Raw genomic sequence first — 7483 nt, 5'->3', positions numbered from 1 at the left:
GAGGGGATGACGTACATTACGCCGTGGGCGCGCACCAAGAGCTGAGAAGTTCTGACTATCATCCATCTTGTTAGGGTAGAAGCAGCTTACATCCGGCTCGAAGGACCATTAATGTTGGGTAGATAGCTTGTACTGGGAGGACTGTAAGGTGCTAGTTCAGGTTTGCAGCTACCACTCCCCGGAGTGTCGGCCAGAACACTGCTCAAGGCCCGGATGAATGTTCAGAAGGGAGACAATGAAGACACCGAGGATAGTGCAGACTCTTGTATTGACTTCACACAGTTGAAGGTAACAGGGATTGTCAGAGGAGCAGGTATTGCATACAGGTTTAGGTGCGTGGGCATGGGTGTGTGTGTGTGTGTGTGTGGTCTGTTGCTCATTAACGCACACTTCTCACGGAATAACCAATTCTCTGCCAGTAATCTGGAGCAGAAAAGCTCAGGTGCTTTGCCCAGGTTTCTCCCTGGACATAGTCTCTCTCATACAAAGCGGCGGGGTAACCTCTACTGGCCACTCTAAAAACTACAGGTGAACTAACAACTGAACAGAATAAAACCATAACTACGGGGCCTTTTGTACAGTTTATTACTGTGAAGGTTTTGGTTTCTGTTTTGCATTTCTCTTTCCCCAGTTCTTCTTGGTGTGTGATTTTGTAGTTCTTAAGTTTGGTTCCATACTTCCCTCTGTTCTGTGTCCAGTCGGTGTCTGTGTCTGCCCTGGTCTCTCGTCTCTGTTCCTTCTGTTGCAGTGTCTGCTTGTGAGTCTGTCTCTGTAACAGTGTTGGGGAGTAACGGAATACATGTACCGCCGTTACGTATTTAAAATACAAAATATGAGTAACTGTATTCCGTTACAGTTACCGTTTAAAAAGGTGGTATTCAGAATACAGTTACTTTGTTGAAATAAATGGATTACACTGCGGTACTTTCCTGTTTCATTTTGTCGCGGGTCAGGACTGTTTGGGTTTTGTTTGACAGCTACGTTCTGTTGTTCCAGGCGGCAGCGCTACGGTTGCCATGGTTACAGGCAACCGTAACCATGGGCGACGCTCTCTCTCTCTCTCTGCGACTGTGTGTTTCCTAGGTGAGAGAGCGCCTTTTCGTTGTTGTTGTTGTTGTTGTTGTGCTAAGCTAACAGGCAGAATGCTACAAGCATAGCTCTAAAGAATGTAGCATCATGGGCAGTGTAGTCCGTGTTGCAGAGAGAATGGACTGCCATACACGTTATGGGTCTGTGAGCGCGAGGAGGGAGAGAGAAAAAGGGGAGTGGAAAGGTAGGAGTTGTCATCGAGGAAAAACGGGAGCTGGAAGCATGTAAATATAATAATAACCACTTCAGCCAAGAAGAGTGCCTGATGAGCCCAGTTGTAAGTAAGCTATTAAGACTGTACACTGTGTTCGTGTTTTCCTCCGAAAACAATAAGTTCCGTTGGAGCAGTCTTTCAACGCCTCTCTCTGTCTCTCTGTCAAGAAAAGTTGACCCACACAACAAAGTAAAGCTAGTTTTCGGCTACGAGCCGACAGGGACCCCGCCGTATTAGTCAGAGGTCCCTTTACTACAGTTCGGAGTCGCGGACCTTCAGTAATAGTAATAAATCACACGGCAATAGTACATTCACGTTGTTGTAAAAAGCATGATAATATATTAAGTAATCCAAAGTATTCAGAATACGTTACTGTCATTGAGTAACGTAACGGAATACGTTACAGAATACATTTTGGGGCATGTATTCTGTATTCTGTAATGGAATACATTTTAAAAGTAACCTTCCCAACACTGCTCTGTAAGTTCATTCTGTGTTTTCTGTTTTACTTTGAAAGTCCATGTCTCATGTTAATGTGTCTGGTTTTGCTTTCTTTGTCTCGTCAGCCCTGATTTGCCCCAGCTGTGTTCCTCTCCTGTTTCTCATTCCCTAATTGCTCCCTCTGTGTATTTTAGCCCTGTGTTTTCATTTGTCCGTGTTGCGATCTACCCTCATCCTATGCTGTGTGTTCTGCCTTTCAGCCTGTTTGATTTTGTAGTTTTCAGTGTAGTTTTTGTTTTTTTTACAATAAATCCAAGTTTGAGTTTACCTTCTAGAGAGACCGGTGATCAGCATCGTGGAGCACGACGTCCGAGCGGCATTGAGGAGAGTGAACACAAGGAAAGCGGTGGGGCCAGACGGCATCACCGGCCGTCTGCTGCGCTGCTGTGCTGACCAGCTAGCAGGTGTGTTCACTTCCATCTTAACGAGTCCCTGGCGAAGTCTGTGGTCCCCACATGCTTCAAAAGATCCACCGTCATCCCTGTGCCCAAGAACAGCTGTTGCGGCTTCTCCAACCTATGGCCGCGGCAGGCTAAACATGAGGACACAGATGACGCGCAACAATAAACGCATAAAATACACTTCTGTACCATTTGCTCCTTTATTTCCACATGCAACTGTCCAATATATAAATCAGCACATGGGATTAACTATTAAACAAATGCACAGACTGCACAAACAAATAACTACAACTCACCAATAACTGCACTAACTACTATGCCAACTTACAATCTGGTCTATGACATCAATTAGTGCACAAATATACAAAAACCATTAAGCTCTAGTTAAAATACATCAAAATCATTCAAGCTGCGCTCAAGCTGCGGTCAACAGAAAGTTTTGCCTCATGCTCACCCTACCTTTCTGCTCATCAACATCAGGTGCCGTGAACAGGTGAGTGCAACCACATTTATCATCTACCACAATCATGAGACACACCCCACACCCGTGCACCAATACAGTGAGTCTATTTAAACCAACCCACTTAATCAAAAATGAACAACTCATATGGCTCCTACATACCAGCCCCTAATTATTTTAGAGCAATAATTACATCATACTTACCATGTAGGAGACATTGAGAAACATGATCTATCCTTTATCAAACATTCAAAGATACAATTTTAATTCAAAATAAACAAATATACATTAATACAAATAGACATTTGAAAAAGTCAATCTTCATGACTCTTCTGCTTCCTGTAGAAGACACACTTTAGTGATCGGCCTGTCCAAACAACCAGTCTTTGTTTTAACACGAACCTGACGTACAAGTCCTTTACTGTCAGAAATTGCTTCCACAATCCTTCCAGTCACCCAAGAGTTACGAGGCGCAGAATAATCGACAACGATAACCACATCCCCAGGAATGAAGTTCCGTCCAATTTTCTGCCACTTCTGATGCTCTTGAAGCTGGGGCAGGTACTCCTTAACCCAGCGCTTCCAGAACAGGTCAGACATGTACTGTACTTGCCTCCATCGACGTCGTCCATACACGTCCCCCTTCTGAAACACTCCTGGTGGTATCAATGGCTTGGTCTTAAGCAGCAACAGATGGTTAGGAGTCAAGGCCTCCAAATCATTAGGATCAGTAGAGGCTTTGGTTATTGGTCTACTGTTCACAATAGCCTCTGCCTCACAAAGAACTGTACAAAGGCCTTCTTCGTCCAAATTCTGCACTTTCAAAATGGAATTTAACACCTTCCTGACAGACCTTATGAGACATTCCCAAACACTGCCATGATGGGAACCAGCAGGGGGATGAAAAATCCACTTTATGCCCTTTTGCAGCAGCATCTCATGAATCTGTGCCTGATTCCATCCTTCCACTGCCTCTTTCAACTCACATTCACCACCCACAAAGTTCACAGAGCACACTTCTTCCAGTGTAACATCCTGGTCCAGTATTATGTCATTTCCTCTGGGAATATTCCTGTCCTGTTGCTGTCGGTTGCCACCAAACATGAACCCAAAGTCACCAAAGAAACTGGAGAAGATATCACTGTGAGAGCTGTGGTGACCCTCTTTGAGCCTGTACTCTCCATACATGTCATACTGTTTCCTTTTCTCCTTATCGGAGAGGACCTCATCGGCTGCCCCCAAGTCTGCGAACTTGTCCAGGGCTTGCGGGTCGTCTTGGTTTCTGTCGGGGTGTAACTGCAAAGCCAGCTTTCTGTAGGCCTTCTTGATGTCCCTGATTAATGCACTCTTGTATTCATTTGCATCAACAGCATCAACTAAATTGGCCATTTTAATCTCTGGATCATTCGAAGAGATCTTCCCAAAATCAAGGTTCACTGGCCAATTAATTTCTGGTTCAGCAAGAAACTTTGGCCCTGACAACCAGGAATCATCCTTTATAAACATCCGTTTAAGGCTCATAGCTCGCTGTTCTACAGCCTTCCTATTATTTGGCATGTTTACCTGATTGCACCTAAAAGGTAAACCAATGGTGTAATGACCATCAACCAACTTAACAGAGTCCATCACTGACTTCATAAACTGCTGATCTTCTCTAGACAAAGCAAACTGCTCATCCTGAATACATTCTGGAAAATCAGCCTTCATTTGACGTTCCCACAGCTCATCCAATCTTGCCACGGAAATCCTATTGACACTCACATCAAAAATGTCAGTCTTACGATCCTCTCTGAGAGGACCAGTCACCGTCCAACCCAGCATAGTTTTTACTGCATAGGGACCTCCATCCTGACTTCTAACAACCTCCCATGGCTCTAAAGCCTTCGGCACATTGGTCCCGATCAACAGGTCTACCCCGGAATGTATCTTAATAGAGCGCAAATGTGGCCATTTATCGAGATCTTCCTGTCGGGGAATATTACGTTGATGAACAGGCATGCTTTTCTGAGTAAATAAGTCAGGCAAGTCACAGTAGTGATCTAAATCCAAACCAGCTACTTCCAAATCTGAAACAACATAACTACTGACCATTTTCTCCTGACCCATTGTCCGCAAAAATCTGCCAGTTTTCCTTCCTGAAAGATTCAGTCTATTCATGAGCCCTTCAGTACAAAATGAAGCTGAGCTCCCAGGATCTAGAAAAGCATAGGTTATCAGTGACTGATTACCTTTCTTGGCCTTCACTCTAACTGGTATTACGGATAGAGCACTATTTTGCTCACCGGCCCCAGTAACACCACTGCTTTGCACCGCACATGAAGGACCTTCATCTGGTGGTTCTCCCCCTCCTATAGTTTGCACTGCAACACCTTCCCTCTGCTTGGAGTGGCTATGTAAGAGTGTGGGGTGTTTCTGATTACAGACTTTACACAAGAGACGTTTCCTACAGTCCTTGCTTCTGTGCCCAATGCGCAGACAACCAAAACACACACCAATAAGATGGATGAGCTCATGTCGCTAACCTGGTCACAGAGGGAGTACCGGCAATGTAGCATCATGATGCTAACGGAGTCGTGGCTAACATCGCTAACTCCGGACACAAGCGTGACACTACCGGGATTCCAGCTGCTGCGAGCGGACAGGACCAGAGACAGCGGTAAGAGGAAAGGAGGGGGACTGGCAGTTTTTGTGAACGACAGATGGTGTAACCCTGGGCACATCACTGTAAAAGAGCAACTCTGCAGCAGAGACATTGAGCTGTTAGCCGTTAGCATGCGTCCGTACTACCTGCCCCGGGAGTTCTCGCATGTTATCGCGATAACAGCGTATGTCCCCCCCTCGGCCAACGCGGATGCAGCCTGTGACTCTCTCCACTCTGTGGTCAGCAGACTGCAAACACAATCACCGAGAGCCCTTCTCATAATATCAGGGGACTTCAATCATGCCTCACTGGACTCCACACTGCCCACCTTCACCCAGTATGTGACCTGCCCAACCAGAGTCAATAAAACACTGGACTTACTGTATGCCAATGCAGAAGAGGCATACAGTTCATCACCTCTCCCTCCCCTGGGCAGATCTGATCACAACCTGGTGCACCTTGTCCCTGTGTATGAGCCCTTAGTGCGCAGGGAGCCACCAGCCACCCGCACAGTACAGAGATGGTCAGAGGAGAGCGAGGAGGCTCTTAAGGATTGTTTTGAGTCGACTGTGTGGGAGGTGATTTGTGATGACCACGGAGAGGACATCGACAGCCTTACTACATGCATTACTGACTATATAAACTTCTGTGTGGATAACACTGTACCTACCAGGACTGTACGGTGTTTCTCCAACAACAAACCTTGGATTACCCCAGAAATTAAAACCGTCCTCAAGCAGAAGAGGAGGGCCTTCAAATCCAGAGACAAAGAGGAGTTGAAAAGGGTGCAGAGAGAGCTGAGGGGACTGATAAGGAATGGGAAGGAGAGCTACAGGCATTAGATGGAGAACCAGCTTCAACAAAACAACGTTGGTGAAGTCTGGAGAGGCCTCAGAACCATCTCGGGCCACAAACAGCAGAACTCTCTGCCTGGGAGGGATGTGAGATGGGCAAATGAACTGAATCATTTCTTCAACAGATTTGATTCAGCCATGAGGCAGTCTGCAACATCGGCTGCAGACTCACCCACCCCCACTGCTGCTGTTCCACCTCTGACACCTCAGACACTTCACACCTCCTCTATTCACCCTGCTCACTCCCCCCCACCCCCAACAACAGCATCCAATACACACTCAACACAAGGCTCCAGCCTGTCTCTCTCAACCACCCAGGTTAGGAGGGAACTGAGGAGGATTAATGGCAAGAAGGCAGCGGGTCCAGATGGCATCAGCTCGAGGGTCGTCAGGTCCTGCGCGGACCAACTGTGTGGGGTGATGGAGCACCTCTTCAACCTGAGCCTGAGGTTGGGAAGAGTCCCACAGCTCTGGAAAACCTCCTGTGTTGTACCAGTGCCAAAGACTTCACGCCCCAAGGACCTCAACAGCTACAGGCCGGTGGCTCTGACATCCCACCTGATGAAGACCCTGGAGCGGTTGGTCCTGGCTCAGCTTCGGCGCCTAATAAGCTCATCACTGGACCCACTTCAGTTTGCCTACCAGCCTGGCATTGGAGCGGATGATGCCGTCATTCACCTCCTACATCGTTCCCTCGCTCACCTGGAGACCGCTGGAAGCACTGTGAGAATCATGTTCTTTGATTTCTCCAGTGCCTTCAACACTATTCTTCCCTCGGTTCTAAAGGACAAGCTGGTGAACTCTGGAGTGGACCATCACCTCACTACCTGGATCCTGGACTACCTCACCGACCGACCACAGTATGTGAGGACTCAGGGCTGTGTGTCGGACAGGGTCGTCTGCAGTACGGGGGCCCCACAGGGAACGGTTCTGGCTCCGTTCCTCTTCACCATCTACACTGCAGACTTCTCCCACAATTCCACCCAGTGCTTCCTGCAGAAGTTCTCTGATGACTCTGCAATAGTCGGCCTCATCACTGATGGGGACGACAAGGAGTACAGAGGTCTGACCCAAGACTTTGTGGACTGGTGCCAGCTGAACTACCTCCAGATCAACGCCAGTAAAACCAAGGAACTGGTGGTAGACTTCCGCAGGCACAAGCATTCTCCACTGCAACCACTGAACATCCAAGGTATGGACATTGAGGCTGTGGACAGCTACAGGTACCTTGGTGTTCATCTGAACAATAGACTGGACTGGACTCATAACTCAGACGCCCTCTACAGGAAAGGGCAGAGCAGGCTGTACCTGCTGCGGAGACTC

Source organism: Diplotaxodon limnothrissa, linkage group LG17, assembly GCF_057381915.1.
Source record: "Diplotaxodon limnothrissa isolate DT_005_m linkage group LG17, D_limnothrissa_male_GT1.1, whole genome shotgun sequence".
Classification (NCBI taxonomy): Eukaryota; Metazoa; Chordata; class Actinopteri; order Cichliformes; family Cichlidae; genus Diplotaxodon; species Diplotaxodon limnothrissa.
Note: the sequence above shows the minus strand (reverse complement) of the source record.